This window comes from Mobula birostris, chromosome 4, assembly GCF_030028105.1.
Source record: "Mobula birostris isolate sMobBir1 chromosome 4, sMobBir1.hap1, whole genome shotgun sequence".
Taxonomy (NCBI): domain Eukaryota; kingdom Metazoa; phylum Chordata; class Chondrichthyes; order Myliobatiformes; family Myliobatidae; genus Mobula; species Mobula birostris.
In genome coordinates this window covers 49115624-49133062 of record NC_092373.1, presented here as the reverse complement: position 1 = coordinate 49133062, position 17439 = coordinate 49115624, and positions in this window count along the sequence as shown.

Sequence of the window (17439 nt, the reverse complement as noted above, 5' to 3'; positions counted from 1 at the left end):
ATGACAGATGGAATAGCATCATTGTTAGAAACAGGGGAGGCAACAGCTACAATTCGGAGGATCAGGGACCTCGATGGATGGAGAGACATGATCGCCCATGCCGAACGGCGAGGCACCTGAGTGAATGACATAATGAATACTTTGCTTCAGTACTCACTACGGAAAAGGATCTTGGCGATTGTAGGGATTACTTATAGTGGATTGAAAAGCTTGAGAAGGTAGATATTAAGAAAGAGGATGTCCTGGAGCTTCTACGGTGCCTTCATCAATCGTGGCATTGAGCTTAAGAGCCGAGTGGTAATGTTGCAGCTATATAGGACCCTCGTCAGACCCCACTTGGAGTACTGTACACAATTCTGGTCGCCTCACTATAGGAAGGATGTGGAAGCCATAGAAAGGGTGCAGAGGAGCTTTACAAAGATGTTGCCTGGATTGGGGGGCATGCCTTACGAGAATAGGTTGAGTGAACTCAGCCTTTTCTCCTTGGAGCGACGGAGGATGAGAGGTGACTTGATAGAGATGCACAAGATAATGAGAGGCATTGATCGTGTAGATAGTCAGATGCTTTTCCCCAGGGCTGAAATGGCTGGCACGAGAAGGCATAGTTTTAAAGTGTTTGGAAGTAGGTACAGAGGAGATGTCAGGGGTAAGTTTTTTCTGCAGAGAGTTGTGAGTGCGTGGAGTGGGGTGCTGGCGGCGGTGGAAACGATAGGGTCTTTTAAGATACTCCTGGATGGCTACATGGAGCTTAGAAAAATAGAGGGCTATGGGTAAAGCCTAGATAGTTCAAGGGTAGGGACATGTTTGGCACAGCTTTGTGGGTCGAAGTGCCTGTATTGTGTTGTATGTTTTCTATGTTACATAGAAACATAGAAAATAGCTGCAGCAGTAGGCCATTCGGCCCTTCGAGCCTGCACCGCCATTCAGTATGATCATGGCTGATCATCCAACTCAGAATCTCGCACCAGCCTTCCCTCCATATCCCCTGATCCCTTTAGCCACAAGGGCCATATCTAACTCCCTCTTAAATATAGCCAATGAACTGGCCTCAACTGTTTCCTGTGGCAGAGAATTCCACAGATTCACCACTCTCTGTGTGAAGAAGTTTTTCCTAATCTCGGTCCTAAAAGGCTTCCCCTTCATCCTCAAACTGTGACCCCTCGTTCTGGACATGTTCTATGTTCTAGGTACTTAATGAATACTTTGCTTCAGTATTCGCTATGGAAAAGAATCCTGGCGATTGTAGGGATGACTTACAGCAGACTAAACACATTGATGAAGGTAAAGCAGTAGATGTAGTATATATGGATTTCAGCAAAGCATTTGATAAGGTACCCCATGCAAGGCTTATTGAGAAAGCAAAGAGACATGGGATCCAAGGGGACATTGCTTTTTGGATCCAGAGTTGGCTTGCCCACAGAAGGCAAAGAGTGGTTGTAGATGGGTCATATTCTGCATGGAGGTTGGTGACCAGTGGTGTGCCTCAGGGATCTGTTCTGGGACCCTTACTCTTTGTGATTTTTATAAATGATCTGGATGAGGAAGTGGAGGGGTAGGTTAGTAAATTTACTGATGACACAAAGGTTGGGGTTATTGTGGATAGTGTGGAGGGCTGTCAGAGGTTACAGGCGGACGTCGATAGGATGCAAAACTGGGCTGAGAAGTGGCAGATGGAGTTCAACCCAGATAAGTGTGAGGTGGTTCATTTTGGTAGGTCAAATATGATGGCAGAATATAGTATTAATGGTAAGACTCTTGGCAGTGTGGAGGATCAGAGGGATCTTGGGGTCCAAGTCTATAGAACACTCAAAGCTGCTGCGCAGGTTTGTCTCTGTGGTTAAGAAAGCTTACGGTGCATTGACCTTCATCAATCATGGGATTGAGTTCAAGAGCCGAGAGGTAATGTTGCAGCGATATAGGACCCTGGTCAGACCCCACTTGGAGTACTGTGCTCAGTTCTGGTCGGCTCACTATAGGAAGGATGTGGAAGCCATAGAAAGGGTGCAGAGGAGATTTTCAAGGATGTTACCTGGATTGGGGAGCATGCCTTATGAGAATAGGTTGAGTGAACTTGGCCTTTTTTCCTTGGAGTGATGGACGATGAGAGGTGACCTGATAGAGGTGTATGAGATGATGAGAAGCATTGATCGTGTGGATAGTCAGAGCTGAAATGGCTAGCACAAGAGGGCACAGTTTTAAGGTGCTTGGAAGTAGGTACAGAGGAGATGTCAAGGGTATGTTTTTTACGCAGAGAGTGGTGAAAGTGTGGAATGGGCTGCCAGCAGCGGTGGTGGAGGCAGATATGATAGGGTCTTTTAAGAGACTCCTGGATAGGTACATGTAAGTTAGAAAAATAGAGGCTATGGGTAACCCTAGGTTATTTCTAAATTAAGTATATGTTTGGCACAGCATTGTGGGCCAAAGGGGCTGTATTGTGCTGTAGGTTTTCTATGTTTCTATGCTTCAGGAACAATTTCTTTGCATCTAATAACATTTTTGAACAGTCGATGAATACTACCACACTATTTTTCTGTCTTTAATTCCAGCTATTTTTTATATTTCTTCTTGTAACTTACAGTACTTTTTGTAAGTATTACACTGTAGTGCTGGTGCAAACCAACAAATTTTATAGCATATATCAATGAGAATAAGCCTGATTCTTAATCTGATTTGGATTTGTCCTTGCAGCCTTACTTAGATAAAGGCACAACACTAGCCACTCTCCAGTCTTCTAATACTTCACCTAATGGTACAAGCAACCCTGCAAGGGCTGGAGCAAGTTCATTGCTACCTTATCACATTGTCCTGAGAGGCACTTGGTCAGGTCTTGGAAAAATTATCCACCTTTATCCAGTTTACTTTTCTACGATTCTATTAATTGTTCTTATGGTAGCCTTTCTTTCATTTAGCACATTTTTTCAGTCTACTTATGCACTTAATTTGAGAGAGATTTTTTTGATCCATTCTGGTACATAACCTCTGGAGTTTCATACCACTGCTTGCTTTTAATTTTAAAAAAATCCATTTATATTTTGCATCACCATGATTACCTTCTGGTTGGAATGATCAATAGATCTATTCCAGAGCAGAGCATTTTAACTGCTGAAATCTGGTATGAACATTAAGTGCTCTGTGAGTTTGCTTTTGGCAGTAGTCAAACCCATATGTTGTGTTCACTATTGTGTAGATATAACACCCTGTGAAAGCCCGGTACAAACTTGCTACTAAATACCAGATCAAGCATAAGATTATGTGTGGATGCTGCTTTTACATGCAGAATCAAGAATTAATTGTGTTAAATTACAAGTTATCAGCAGCGTTCCTGTCAGTCACTCTGTCATGTGATGAAATTCTTGTGACCAGCAGCCACAGCTTTAAAATATTTACAGTCTGTTTCCAGTGTACTTCACAGTATTCATTTGTTTGGCCCACTGACATTAATGATAAAAAGAAAATTCGACATTTTTTAAAATATAGTCATTCCTTGGCATGGTCAGTTAGTTAGATATTTTTTTTATGGTCTCCTGATGCAATTATAACACTAAATAGAAACAAGAGAAAATCTGCAGATGCTGGAAACCCAAGCAACACACACAAATGCTGGAGGAACTCAGCAGGCCAGGCAACATTTATGGAAAAGAGTAAATGGTCGCTGCTTCAGGCCTAGACTCTTCATCAGGACTGAAGGGAAAAAGGTGGGCAGTCAGAGTAAGAAGGTGGGGGAGGGGAGGAAGAAATGGAAGGTAGTAGGTGATAAGTGAAACTGGGAGATGAGGAGGGGTGAAGTAATGAGCAGGGACATCGATTGACGAAAGAGATAAAGGGCTAGAGAATGGGGAACCTGATAGGAGAGGACAGAAGGCTATGGAAGAAAGGGAAAGGGGAGGAGAACCAGAGGGAGGTGATGGCCAGAGAAGGAGATAAGGTGAGAGAGGGAAATGGGAATGGGGAATGGTGAAGGAGGGGGAGGGCAATTAACAGACGTTTGAGAAATTGATGTTCATGCCATCACATTGGAGGCCACCCAGATGGAATATAAGCTATTGCTCCTTCAACCCAAATGTGGCCTCATCGCGGCAGTGGGGCAGGCCATGGACTGACATGTCGGAATGGCAATAGGAAGTAGAATTAAACTGGGTGGACATTGGGAGATCCTGCTTTTTATGGCAGATGGAGTGTAGGTGCTCAGTGAAGCAGTCTCCCAATCTATGTTGGGTCTCACTGGCAGCACCAGATACAGTAGATGACTTCCAACAGACTAAGGAGCTGGCCTCCTTCTTCAAAGAAAAGGTCTTCGCTGCCTCCACCACCAATGCTGCCCTCAGCTGCATCTCCTCCATTTTGCCCCCACCCTAACCTCCTGCCACCTCACCAGAGATAGGGTTCCTCTCGTTCTCACCTACCACCCCACCAACCTCTGCATCCAGCACATAATTCTCCGTAACCATCTCCAATGGGATCCCACCACCAAGCACATCTTTCCTTCCCCCCACTTTCTGCTTTCTGCAGGAATCGCTCTTTACGTGACCCCGTTGTCCATTCATCCCTCCCCACTGATCTCCCTCTTGGTACTTACCCTTGTAGTGGAACAAGTGCCACACCTGCCCTTACACCTCCTTCCTCACGGCCATTCAGGGCCCCAGACAGTCCTTTCGGGTCAGTCGACACTTCACATGTGAGTCTGTTGGGATCGTATACTGTGTCTGGTGCTCCCAGTGTGGCCTCCTGTATATTGGTGAGACCACTTCAATGAGCACTTATGCTCCATCTGCCAGGAGAAGTGAGGTCTCCCAGTGGCCACCCATTTCAATTCTACTTCTCATTCCCATGGCCTCCTCTAGCTGTGATGAGACCATACTCAGGTTAGGGGAGCAACATCACATATTCTGTCCGGGTATTTAACATTGTTGTCTGATATTTTTTATTGCCTCGACTTAAAGATGGTAACAATATTTAAAAGGGTCTAAACACTTGACGGCTGGCAAGGAAATATGGGAATGGAGATGTGATTAATGTTGATTGTAAAGGTACACTGGCCATAATTGTAATGAGCCAATTCATAAGTGAACTCTAGTGCCCTGTACCAAGAATGGACATAAAATATCGTTACAAGAGTCATTATTTCATCACCTATCATAGTTGTTGAAAGTTAAGCATTGCTTATTATCAGAGCTAAACCCTTCTGGTACTAGGTGTGAACTGACCCATAATCTGTGAAAACTGTGAGAACTGTTTCCTTGTGTTGTTCTGGCTGTTCTTCGTCTGTAAGTGTCTGTTAAGCCAGTAGGTGGAGACAAAAGTGCTCAGCAGCGAAGAAAACTGTAGTGTTCACTCTTTGATGTGGATGCTCCTCATTAATTGGATACAGAGAAAAAAGGAGCTAGCATTGACATAACATTTTTCTGTATGTTGGGAGTGTTGGTGATATTTTCTTAGTAATTGATTAGAACCTTGGATGTTACTGTTCATAAAATTTTCCTCAAGCTTAATAATTATTGTGATGGCTTCACCAGTATTTTATAAATACAAATATCTTTTCTTAAGAAAGCAGTATGAATTGATTACAAAAATTCCACCTATTTCATCGTATGATTAAAAATGATGTGTTTAACAGGATTCAAGCAATATGATCAGTATCCTTTCAAGAGATTTACAAAAGGAGGACCAAAATGATTGCTCTATTAGATAGTTTTAATGTTTTTCTAAATGGATGGTTAAGTAAATTTATTATTGTGTTCTTATTTTCTTTCAGAAACCTAAGTCATACTTGCAGTTAAATTGATGTTTTGGGCCAAGACCTTTTGGCAGGACCAAAGAGTCTTGGTCCAAAATGTTGTCTGCACTTTTTTCCATAGATGCTGTCCAGCCTACTGAGCTCCCCTCAGCATTTTGTGTGTGTTGCTTGGATTTCCAGCATCTGCAGATTTTCTCTTGCAGTTAAATGATGGCTGGATAATTTTAGAACAAAAAAAACATAAAGCTGTAAGAAATAGGAACAGGGAATATTTGTACATCCTCTGGAGTTTCCGCTGTTATTCAACAAAATCATGGCTGATGATCTATGGCCTCAACTCCATCTTGTTGCTTGAATTCCATATCTCCGTTCCCTGAGGATAATCACACAAGAAATTAGGAACAGGAGTAACACATCAGGCCCCTGAAGCCTGTCCGGTTATTCCACATGATCCTGTCTGATCTATGCAGCCCTCAACTCATTTTCCGTGCCAATACCCCATTACCCTCAATTCATTGATTTTTCAAATGTTTAAATATATCTAATAATCTGGCCTCCACCATCTTCTGGGGCAAAGAATTCTAGAGATAGACTATGCTCTGAGAGGAAAAAAAAATCTATGCATGCAGGTAGGCAGAGGGTTGGGATGACTCTGTTGGTAAGATATGAAATCAAATTCTTAGAAAGAAGAGACATAGGATCAAAAGATCTAGAATCCTTGTAGGTAGAGTTCAGAAACTGTAAGGGTAAAAAGACCCTGATGTATATTATACAGTGTACAGGCCTCTGAACAGTAGCCAGGATGTGGAGTAGTAATTAAGATGGGAGATAGAAAAGACATGTAAGAAGAGCAATGTGAAAATAGTCATCGGGGATTTCATGAAACAGGTAGATTGGGAAAATCAGGTTGGTGCAGGATCCCAAGAGAAGGAATTCCTAGAATACCTGCAATATGGGTCTTTGGAACAGCTTGCGGTCAAGCCCACAAGGGAATAATAACACAATCTGAGTAGGGAGCTTAAGGCAAATGAACCCTCAGGTAACAGTGATCATAATGTGATGTAATTCACCGTACAGTTTGAGAAGGAGAAGCTAAAATTGGATGTATCTGTGTCACATGTAGTAAATAAAATTACAGAGGAGTGGGAGAGGACTTGGTCTAAGTTGATTGGCAGGGAACACTAGCGGGGATGATGGTAGAGCTATTTGGTAGTTGCAGGTTTGATTCATCCCAAAGAAGAATTATTCTGAAGGAAAGATAACTGTGGCTGACAAGGGAAATCAAAGATAGCATTAAAAAGAGAGGGCATACAGTATTGCAAAATTTAGTGGGAAGCTAGAGGATTGGAAAGCTTTTGAAAATCAGCAGTAAGTAATTAAAAATCAGAAATGGGGAAAAGATGAAATATGAAGGTAAGCTAGCCAATAATATAAAAGAAGATATTAAAAGTTTTCTCAGATATATAAAGAGTAAAAGAGAAGCATCGGGCCACAGGAAAATGACATCAGAGAGGTAGTAAAGGGGAAAAAAGAAATGGCAGACTAACTATATTTTGTGTCATTCTTCACTGTGGAAGATATGAGCAGGATGTCAGAAATTTGAGAGTGTCAGGAGCAGAAGTGAGTGTAGTTGCTGTTATTAAGGAGAAGGTGCTTGGGAAACTGAAAGGTTTGAAGTTAGATAAGTCACCTTGATGAGATTGTTTACACCTCAGGGTTCTGAAAGAGGTAGCTAAAGCGATTGTGGAAGCATTAGTAGTGATATATCAAGAATAACTAGATTCTGGAATGGCTCCAGAGGATGGGAAAATTGCAAATGTCACTCCACACTTTAGGAAGGGAGAAAGACAAAAGAGAGGAAATTATAGGCCATTTAGCCTAGACTTCAGTATTTGGTGAGGTGTTAGAGTCTATTGTTAAGGATGAGGTTTTGGGGTATTTGAAGGCACATGATAAAGTAGGCCAAAGTCAGTTCAGTTCAGGTTTAGAGAGCTTCAGAGAGGGTGCAGAGGAGTTTTACCAGAATGCTGCCTGGATTTTAGAGCATGCCTTAATGGGATAGGTTGAGGGAAATAGGGCTTTTCTCTTTGGCGTGAAGAAGGATGAGAGATTTCTTGATATTGGTATACAAGATGATAAAAGACATAGATAGAGTGGATAGCCAGAGACCTCTTCCCAAGGCAGAAATGGCTAATACAAGGGGGCATAATTCTAAGGTGAGTGGAGGAAAGTATAGTGGGGATGTCAGAAGCAGTATTTTTAAACAGAGTTGTGGGTACATATTACACCTTGCTGGTGAGTGGGGTCATGATAGAGGCAGATGCAATAGGAACGTTTAAGTGACTCTAAGATAGGCACATGGATGAAAGAAAAATGGAGAGCTATGTGAGAGAGAAGTGTTAGATTGATCTTACTGTAGGTTTAAAAAGTCAGTACAACATTGTAAGCCAAAGGGCCTTTACTATGTTGACTGTATTAACTTTGCCTCCAACTTTCACCCTGCCCTCAAGTTTACCTGGTCCATTTCCGACACCTCCCTCCCCTTTCTAGATCTTTTTGTCTCTGTCTCTGGAGACAGCTTATCCACTGATGTCTACTATAAGCCTACTGACTCTCACAGCTATCTGGACTATTCCTCTTCTCACCCTGTCTCTTGTAAAAACGCCATCCCCTTCTCGCAATTCCTCCGTCTCCGCCACATCTGCTCTCAGGATGAGGCTTTTCATTCTAGGACGAGGGAGATGTCTTCCTTTTTTAAAGAAAAGGGCTTCCCTTCCTCCACTATCAACTCTGCTCTTAAACGCATCTCCCCCATTTCACGTACATCTGCTCTCACTCCATCCTCCCGCCACCCCACTAGGAATAGGGTTCCCCTGGTCCTCACCTACCACCCCACCAGCCTCCGGGTCCAACATATTATTCTCCGTAACTTCCGCCACCTCCAACGGGATCCCACCACTAAGCACATCTTTCCCTCCCCCCTCTCTGCACTCTGCAGGAATCGCTCCCTACGCAACTCCCTTGTCCATTCGTCCCCCCCAACCCTCCCCACTGATCTCCCTCCTGGCACTTATCCGTGTAAGCGGAACAAGTGTTACACATGCCCTTACACTTCCTCCCTTACTACCATTCAGGGCCCCAAACAGTCCTTCCAGGTGAGGCAACACTTCATCTGTGAGTCGACTGGGGTGATATACTGCGTCCGGTGCTCCCGATGTGGCCTTTTATATATTGGCGAGACCCGACGCAGACTGGGAGACTGCTTTGCTGAACACCTACACTCTGTCCGCCAGAGAAAGCAGGATCTCCCAGTGGCCACACATTTTAATTCCACATCCCATTCCCATTCTGACATGTCTATCCACGGCCTCCTCTACTGTAAAGTTGAAGCCACACTCAGGTTGGAGGAACACCACCTTATATTCCGTCTGGGTAGCCTCCAACCTGATGGCATGAACATCGACTTCTCTAACTTCCGCTAAGGCCCCACCTCCTCCTCGTACCCCATCTGTTACTTATTTTTATACACACATTCTTTCTCTCACTCTCCTTTTTCTCCCTCTGTCCCTCTGAATATACCCCTTGCCGATCCTCTGGGTCCCCACCCCCTTGTCTTTCTTCCCGGACCTCCTGTCCCATGATCCTCTCGTATCCCTTTTGCCTATCACCTGTCCAGCTCTTGGCTCTATCCCTCCCCCTCCTGTCTTCTCCTATCATTTTGGATCTCCCCCTCCCCCTCCAACTTTCAAATCCCTTACTCACTCTTCCTTCAGTTAGTCCTGACGAAGGGTCTCGGCCTGAAATGTCGTCTGCACCTCTTCCTACAGATGCTGCCTGGCCTGCTGCGTTCACCAGCAACTTTGATGTGTGTTGCTTGAATTTCCAGCATCTGCAGAATTCCTGTTGTTTACTATGTTGTACTGGTTTTTTATTCTATGTTCTAACCCCACCTTCATATCATGATTATTATCCTTATTTAAGTTGACGATGGTGGTCCTGGTCCTGATTTGTTCACCCTTAAACAAAATCTGGAGTTCTATTAATTTATGGTCACTACCTCCCAGGGTATCTTTAACCACAAACTCTTGTAATAATTCTTCCCCATAACACATGGCCAAATCTAAAATAGTCTGTGCCTGTATAGGTTCTTTTACACAAATTACAAAATCTATCCATGTCAGTCTTAAGTACATTTAATGATTAACATTTCTGGGTTAGAGAATTCCAAATATTCACAACTCTCCATATATCAGATGACTAACTATTATCTGGACGCTAAGTACTCTACTTCTCTTTAATGGAAACACCCTTGTGACATCTATCTTGTCTTTAAAAATGTATATGCCTCAAAGAAGTCACTACTTGTTCTTCTAAGCTTTGTAGAGTCTATGCCAGTCATCTCAATCTTTCCTCCTAAGATAACATATTTATTGCAACAATTATTCAAGTGAGCTTTTACCGCACTGCCTCCAAGACAATTATCTTTCCTTATATATGTTTACCAATGGTGTATACCAAAGCACTATACTCCTGTTTCTTCATCACAAGGGCCGACATTTCACTTTTTTTGAATTACTGGATTTACTGTAACTGTTTCCTCCAGTTCAACAATCTATCCATAATCCCTTAGTCAAGCTAGACTGAAATGAAGCCAATCCCAATGGAAGAATATAATACAGATACTTAATTCAATGTATTGTCAATTTCCCATTTCTTATGAAGTCATACTTAATATTTTCGAGTCTTTCCCCAGTACTGGTGCCAGTGTCCCATAAAATGGTAATCCTTTCTCCCATTTATTCTTTTCTCTCGTGCTGCTAGAAACTTCATTTACACAGGGTGCCTAAATTATCTGGGATTTAACATGGTAATTCCTGTTACTCATTGCCCTCAGACAGACAATCAAAATGTTCTCAGAGGTACCCTTAATCTAGTTGTAGTTTTGTCTTTTTTTACAGTTTAAATTGTAGTTCTTTTGATTACTTGTAAAGCAAAACAGATCATAATAACAACCATCTTAGTTAATGGGAGAAAAGAAACATGCATAATAATTGGCTTTAGGTATTTTACTGAATTGTCTTACAAGCTTGTAGTGAGTTATTAACACATAAACTTGCTTCAGCTTGAGTAGTTCCATGATAAGAAACATTTTGGCATTTGCTTGTTTATCTAGCTTTCAAGCATGAAGCAAATCAGAATGCATAATTGAGTTTTGGTGCATATAGGCAATAGTTATATTTGTAAAATTTAATCTGAAGACAACTTGTGAGTTACAGTGTTTTATTTTATCCTCCATGAATGCACATTAATATAACAAAAATTACAAAAAATATATTTCATTTTGGGGATTATTGAAGAATCAAAAACACTAACCGTGACCCCCAAAATGGGAAGAGAAGTGTAAAGTTCAAAATTCAAAGTAAATTTATCATCAAAGTACATATATGTCACCACGTACAACCCTGAGATTAATTTTCTTGCAAGGCATACTCAATATATCTAATAACCATAATAGAATCAATGAAAGATCTCATCAACAGGACAGACTTGGCAAATACAAAAAGAAATGATAATAATAATAATAATAAAATGATAATAAATAAATAAGCAATAAATATCGAGAACATGAGATGAAGAGTCTTTGAAAATTAGTCCATAGGTTGTAGGCACAGTTCAGTGATGGGGCAAGTGAATTTGAGTGAAGTTATCCCCTTTGGTTTAAGGGCCTAATGGTTGAGGGGTGATTACTATTCCTGATCCTAGTGGTGTGTGTTCTAAGGCTCCTGTACCTTTTTCCTGATGGCAGCAGTGAGAAGGGAGCATGACCTGGGTGGTGGGAGTCCTGCGACAATGCTCCATGTAGATGTGCTCAATGGTGGGGAGGGCTGTATGTGTGATGGACAGGGCCCTATCCTGTACTTATTGCAGGATTTTCATTCAATGTCATTGGAGTCTCCATACCAGGCTGTGATGCAGCCAGTCAACATACTCTCCACCACGCATCTATAGAAATTAGTCAAAGTTGTAGATGTCTTGCCGAATCTTTGCAAAATTCTAAGGAAGTTGAGGTGCTGCTGTGCTTTCTTTGTAATTGCACCAAGACAATAACACCAAGGAATTTAAAGTTACTGACACTCTCCACCTCTGATCTTGCAATGAGGACTGGCTCATGGACTTTTGGTTTCCTCCTTCTGAAGTCAATAATCAGCTCCTTGGTCTTACTGACATTGAGAAAGAGGTTTTTGTTGTGGCACCACTCAGCCAGAATTTCAATCTCCCTCCTATATGTTGATTAATCACCATCTTTGATTAAGCTTATACCAGTCACGCCGTCAGCAGCTTAAATATGGCATTGGAGCTGAGCTTAGCCACACAGTCATTATAAATGTAAAACAAGTAGCAGAGGGCTAAGCACACAGCCGTGTAATGCACCTGTGTTGATGGAGATGTTGTTGTCAATCCAAACGGACAACGGTCTGCAAATAAGGAAATCAAGGATTTCCATCTTTGGCAAGGCCTAATGACATGAATATTGAATTGACAAATATCAGGTCACCTGCATCTCCTCTGTCCCCCTCTGTTTCCTTCAGATTCATTCAGGGACTCTCATACAGCCCTTTCTTTTCAACTCCACCCCTCTTTCAAAAACCAAGCCTCCAATTTCCCAGCTTATTTCTCCTCTTTCCCTGATTCTATCTGCCTATCACCCACACATGCAACACACTGGTCCACCCATCCTCTTCCCATCTGCCCAGATTCCTTACTTTATCTGGTTCCTTTCATCACCTGTTTCTTATCAGATTCCATATTTTGTCTCCACTCTTTTCTTGCCCACTTGGCTCTACCTCTCCATCAACTACTCCTCACCCAGATCCATAACCTGCCTCACACCACCCCTCCACCTTGCTTCATTGACTGACTCCTTTTTACATTCTCAGTCCTGATGAAGGTTCAAAACCCTCCAAAGCATTGACTCTAACTCCCTCCCACCCTCCATTGAGTCCATTGAGTTCCTCCAGCAGTTTTATTTCATTCTAGATTCAAGCATCTTATGTCACTGTCAATATTTGATGCTGTTTGGGTGGCTCTGTGGCAACTGCATACCACCAGGATGCTGGAATGTTCCAGTGGGGCCTTTGTTATTAGATGGTTTACTAAGATGTGATTTGTGGGTGATCCAGAACCAAAAACTAATGACACATGAGGAAAGATTAAGTACTGTGATCTTTACAGAATCAAATATAAAGAAACTGTGAAGGACATAATATTAGTTTTTTTTAACCACCATTGAGGCTGCCCTCACCCACATCTCCTCCATTTCCTGGATATCTGTGCTCACCCTGTCTTCCACCACCTTAAGAGTGATAGAATTCCTCCTGTCCTTACCTACAACTCCATGAGCCTCCACATCCAACATATCATTCCCTGCAACTTCCACCATCTCCAAAGGGATCCTACCACCGAACACATCTTTACTTCGCACCCCTGCTCCACTTTCCACTTTCCCCAGGGATTGCTCCCTCCATGATTCCCTTGTCCATTCATCCCTACCCACTAATATCCCACACAGTGGTTATCCCTAGAAGCTGCAGAAGTGCTACACCTGTCCATTCACTTCCTCCTTCACCTCCATTCAGTGCCCTAAACAGTCCCTCCAAGTGAGGCAACACTTCACCTGTGGATCTACTGGAGTCGCCTATTGTGTTCGGTGCTCCCTCTACATTGATGAGACCCATCATAAACTGGGGGACAGCTTCACTGAGCACGACTTCTCCATCTGTCAAAAGTGGAAATCCTGGTGGCCAAACATTTACTTCTGATTCCTATTCTTGTTCCAACATGTCAGCCCATGGCCTCCTCTTGTGTCAGGATAAGGAGCAACAGGGTGGAGGAGCAACACCTTATATTCTCTCTGGGTGGCCTCCAACCTGATGGCACAAATATCGATTTCCCCTTCTGGTAGAAAATTGCTTTCCCTCCCCTTCCCCTCTTATTCTATTCCCCACTCTGTCCTCTTTCCTCCTTTCTCCTGCCTATCATAGTCATAGTCATACCTATCACCTCTCCCTGGTGCCCCGCCTCCTTCTCTTTCTCCTATAGTCCATGCTCCTCTCCTATCAGATTCCTTCCTCTCTAGCCCTTTCCCTTTCCCAACACCCTGGCTTCACCTATCACCTTCTAGCTATTCTCCTTGCTCTCCTCACACCTTTTTATTCTGGCATCTTCCCCCTTCCTTTCCAGTTCTGAAGAAGGGTCTCAGCCTGACTGTTTATTCATTTCCGTTGATGTTGTCTGATGTGCTGAGTTCCTCCAGCATCTTGTGTGTTTTGCTTTGGATTTCCAGTACCTGCAAAATTTCCTGTGAACATAATATTAGTGTTGCCCTCCATTACTTTACACCTAAAGATCATGATTTTAGTCTGATTCCTGAAAGCTAAGTGTATAATTTAGGTTGATACTTCTGGAGTTACTGTTTTCCAAATATATTAAACAACCAATGGCCTTGGCTTCTCTGAGAGACATGAAAGATTTCACAGAACCTGAAAAAATTGTGAAAAACATCAATCTGCCAGAGGGTATTTTATTATTTGTTATTTTATTAGTAGTAAAATTACTTTTGTTTGTTGTGTGAGTAACTGTATATGTACTGTGTTGTGCACCTTGGTCCGGCGGAATGTTGTTTTGTTTGGTGGTATAGCTGAATGACAATAAACTTGAACATGCTGGGAAATTTTCCAATTGTCCAGATCAACCATCAGCCTTTCTAGATGCATTATTTTATCAGCTGTCCAATTTCTCATGCATTCTTTGCCGTATTTCTTAACATTTTGTCACTCTGAAAGGTCGTCAAGGTAACTGAGAGCCTGGAAGCAACTGTATAAACTATACGTTCCTTCTTCCTTTTATGCAATGAATTATGTTGGACAGACAAAACAGCATCAATTGTACAACGATGTTACTGCATCTCATCCACATAAAAATTTTATCGAAAAGTCATCCGCCACGGGGTGTTCCAGCAATTGAAGTTTCAGTAACAGCTTTTTACCTCCACGTGTCAGATGCTGGAGAAACATTACGTAGGCATGGAGGAGCACACAAATCATTTGAGAAAGTCACTTTAGGCTCACATCAGAATGAGAATATCAATATTATATTGTTACTGGAATCCATGATCAATTTGTCTGCATAGTCGCATCCACATCAGCTGTTGACCTTGCAGTATTGGGTGTCATGTATATGTTGACCTTTCATTGAAGCTATTATATTTCAGGACAGATGGGGTGGAAGCGATATCGCTCAGGACTGATACAATGATTGTGCGTCGGAGTGGCGCTGAGGTGGGCAGTAAAATATTTAAGAGTCTCTGACAGTGAAATTACCCTGTAGGTGGAAGGAATAAATCAGGCAGGAAATACTGTGAACTTTAGCAGGGTTTTATTATGATTGTCATAGAAAGCTTTTACACAGCTTTGCTATAATTCCCAATTGCAATTCATGGTACACGAGCACTATATTATATGCAGGTCCTCTCTGTGTCAGGAACGTCTGACTTACAGACACCACATATGAACAAGCATTTGGGAGACTGGAGGAGTGGACAGAGATGGTTTTCTGGCTGCTGTGGGAATTCAGGCATCTTCTGCCAGGTGGGAATGAGGCATTTTTTTTCATGCCTTCCCTCTCACTCTTTTCCATAGATGCTGCCTGCCCTGTTGAGTTCCTCCAGCATTTTGTGCATGTTGCTTTGGATTTCCAACATCTGCAGATCTTCTCGTGTTTGCCTTCTCACTCTCCCCCGGTTAGAACAGAGCTGGAAGCACAAAATGGGCTCACTCACTCACTCATTGAGTCAGTGAGGCTGGCTGGTGGCTGCCCTTCTCATGGCTACCTACTCTACCATCATAGCTGTGGTCTTCTCCCATGCACTGCCTTTGTTTATTTCCAACCTCTGAACAGCTCTGGCTACAAAGCGTTCTCAAGAATTAGAACAAATAATCTTTACAGGACAGTTGTAACCAGGGAGGACCTGCACACAAGTGGTAGGCATTAGGGTGGTTAATCATGAATTGTAGGCCATAACTCTCTACATTGGGTGCCCAAACTGCTTGGCTTCTCATTCCTGCTGGACGAAATATAATGAGACACATCCATGGATTAGTCTCAGAGCAGATTTGATGTGCCAAATAGCCTAGTTCTGCTCCTATCTCTTTGGGTCTTGTAGTCCAAGAACTGGCTTTTGGCCAAGTAAAATTTGCAGCATTAATGTAAAGTTACTGGAAATGTGAGTAAGGTTTCTTTTCTCTTAGCTGTCCTCAGACCAGTCAATGCTATACAACACAGGCTTTATTCACACTTCCATATTTATGTTTTCCTTACAGCAGCAGTTATTCTGAAGAATTACCCATTAGCAAATATGATCCAGAACAAACTGTGGTTTTCACTGTTTTGTTATCTTAAACTTTGACAACTTAAGTAGTTAGGAAATGAATAGTAAATTTGTCTTGGCTGTTTTGCCATATTTGTTTGCAAAGATTCACAGTCACTGCTCTCAAAGCTCAATGATTAGATCGGTCAAGTTGTTTACAAATTCAGTGATGAAGAAGTAAAGCTATTTCCCCTGCTCATTAGAAAAGGCATATTTAATGGTAAGCTCAAAAGAAAGAACTGCTTAAAAGTATTTTTATACAAAGGATTATCAAAATATTCAGTTATTTAAGAGAAAGTGAGATAAATAAAATGTACTATAGTTTTAAAATGGAAGCCAATAAATATTTGTCAAAGATTTCTTAACAATGCAATAATTATGATATTGTGCAAGGTGGAGAAATACGAGTAAATAAACATTTCTTACGGCAACAAAAGAGATGAGTGGTCTCTGCCTTTACTCTTGAGTTGTATTCACTACCTAGATAGCTATTTTTGAAAAAAACGTTGTGGTACTTGAGTGTGAATCAGTACCAAATGCCACTAAGGCTACAGTAATATTAATTCTGTCAGCATTGATATTAATCCAGAATTCAGATAATCCTTGTGAAAGAAATGATTTTCTGTCAACGTTATTATTGCATCCACTGCTGTTAATGATGTGGACAGGGATGTTCAGCCTTTCCCTGCCTCCCATCCATTTCTTAACCTCTTTGTGTTAGGCATTTTGGTACTTACATAAAAACATAGAAATCTACAGCACATTACAGGCCCTTCATCTCACAATGTTGTGCTGACCAAGTGACCTACTCTAGAAACTGCCTAGAGTTTCCCTACCACATAGCCCTTTGTTTTTCTAAGCTCCATGTGCTTATCCAAGAGTCTCTTAAAAGACCCTATTGTATCCACCTCCACCACTGTCACTGGCAGTGCATTCCACACACCAACCATCCTCTGTGTGAAAAACTTACCTCTGACATCCCCCTTGTACCTACTTCCAAGCATCTTAAAACTATGCCCTGTCATGTTAGCCATATCAGCCCTGGGAAAAAAGCCTCTGGCTATCGACATGATCAATGCCTCTCACCGTTTTATACACCTCTATCAGGTTAACGCTCATCCTCCATTGCTTCAAGGAGAAAAGACCAAGTTCACTCAACCTATTCTCATACGGCATGCTCTCCTTTGCACTGGTATTTTTGGTATATTTTTCATTATTTTATAGATGGAGACCATTTAGTCCATTGAGTTAATGCCAGCTTTAAAACCATTCCCATCAT